The sequence below is a fragment of the Lygodium microphyllum genome, chromosome 23, assembly GCF_053477565.2.
Source record: "Lygodium microphyllum isolate KBCC chromosome 23, Lygodium_microphyllum_v1.1.10, whole genome shotgun sequence".
Taxonomy (NCBI): Eukaryota; Viridiplantae; Streptophyta; class Polypodiopsida; order Schizaeales; family Lygodiaceae; genus Lygodium; species Lygodium microphyllum.
The window spans coordinates 25,255,606-25,257,683 of NC_141157.1; the positions used below are offsets into that span (position 1 = coordinate 25,255,606).

General features: G+C 42.9%; 1 long non-coding RNA gene across 1 annotated transcript; it reads right to left on the minus strand.

The window, feature by feature from the left end:
• Window positions 1-389: 389 nt before the first annotated feature.
• Window positions 390-1,621, minus strand: LOC148015980 (uncharacterized). Its single transcript, XR_015688110.1, has 3 exons — window positions 1,278-1,621; window positions 1,168-1,196; window positions 390-528 (listed from the first exon to the last, which is right to left on the minus strand). It is a non-coding gene; the product is annotated as an uncharacterized LOC148015980 (long non-coding RNA).
• Window positions 1,622-2,078: the final 457 nt, after the last annotated feature.

A 2,078-nucleotide genomic window follows, 5' to 3' on the forward strand; every position in this document is an offset into this window, starting at 1 on the left:
ATAAATAGAAAATGACTAGTGCAAATTTTTTATACCCATGGTCATGATATCAATAGTCATGTTTACATGCAATGATCTGGTCATTGTTAGGTTCATGATTCTCTATAAAGTCAATGTGGGCAAATAAACTCTTTAAGATGATGGGATATGTGGGCCCTGCATCACGATATGCATACATGCGATCGAGGTTCTCATTCTGAAAACATACTATCTTGGTAGGCTCCACGTGAATCCATTGTGGGAAATAAATGTTTGTATGGATCTCGGCTCTATCGAAATTGAGAACTTGGGTAACACATGTGCCAGTGGGCTCAATCCATGACACTAGGTATGTGGATTCTCCCTTGTAAAGTTGGCGAATGGTTGCATGTTGCCCCTTCACACATCGTCCTGCCACTAGACCCTCATGCACATAGTAGTCCATTGTATTGTGGTTCTTGTAGTAGATTTCATATCTCCACCCATTGTCATAGGTGTACTTGATATGCTTGCCAATGATACCGGATATATCACCTAGGTAGTTTGAAACTACATGCAAGACAATGAAAAATGTTAGTTAAATACATATATTTTTACTAAGAGGTCTATTGTTCTTTCTTGATGTGTGCAAACACAAGGAGATTGCTATTAGATCCAAAGGATATTGCTACTATGTCAAACCATTAATAATTGTGATAGTATAATCTCATGAAAAGAGGGGGGCATAACAAATAACAATGGAAACAAAAATTAGCAAATACTATTGGGTATTAATGATAGATATTTTGGCCCTTGCCTTACTAAGAAAGGACCTTGATGATGGGCAAGTAAATCTTAAACAACAAAAGGGTCAAGGTTTGTCGACACAAGTGGTAATAGCTGATTGTGGATTGATGGTTCTAAAAGTCATCGGTTTCGCAATGTAGAAGGAGCCCATTGATGGTTCGTATGAATCAGCAAATTAACAAACGCTAAAATTTCGACACATATCAATGGGGTGTCACTATGGACATGCTATCGAGAGTTCAAATGATTAGGGAAGGGTTCAAATGATAGGGAGGCCTAGCCTTAGATGCGAGAATGTTGACAATCTTATCGTCTCGATTATATGCGAACGAACGCCTATTTCGCTAGAGAAACGATCGTGGAAACGTCAAATATTTGATGATTAGGGTTGGTGAATCTTACCGGGATGGGGCTAATAAGAGCCCATATCTCTGTAAGGAAGAAGTGAATGAGTTAGGAGGAGAAGCAACGACAGATGCGCGGGCGCATACACACACACACAGATACTGTACCTTCGGGCGAGGGGAACGACGCACCCGAGTCCATGAGTTTAGCTGTACCCGCCGAATATGATTATTGTAGCGAGGAGGAGGAGGAGGAGGAGGAGGAGCAGCAGCAGCAGCAGAAGAAGAAGAAGAAGAAGAAGAAAAAGAAAAGCAGTCGAGTTCAACTGTACCCGCCGAATACATGATTATTAGTAGCAAGGAGAAGAAGAAGAAGCAGCAGAAGAATAAGCGAAGCGGTTGGAAGGACAGTCCAGATATCGTTTCCACCACACAGACCGAAAAAAAGAGAAAAAGGAGGAGAACCAGGCGGCCAAATCTCCTAGACGTTTAGACGTCACAGATCATCGGCAGTTCATATCTATCCGTTGCCGCACGAATATTTAAGATTTGCTTTTGTAAAGACAGGGGCCTCTTTGCTTTGACTTACGTACAGCCCGCTCGCACCACGTTCCTTGCTTAAGGGTGGGTTCAGACCCGGCAGACAAACCACGTTCCTTGCTTAAGGGTGGGTTCAGACTAGGCAGACAATACAGATGGCCAATCAGATTTCAGCATGGAAAACTGTATGTTCACACACATGGTGGAAGGCCCAAAAAATTAGGGGCCCTTTTTGACACATCATGGCCAAGTTTTTGCTCCTCTCTTCCGACCTGCCCAACACGGATACTTCTCCTTCGTGCCATGTCTTCTCTTTGGCTCCTTTCCTTGTCCACCGCTAATGTGAATGAGATGGCGGACAACTCTTGGGAAATTCTTGTGGATGGGTGGAAAGTGCAAGTGTGAACCCACCCTAAATGAACCTGACCA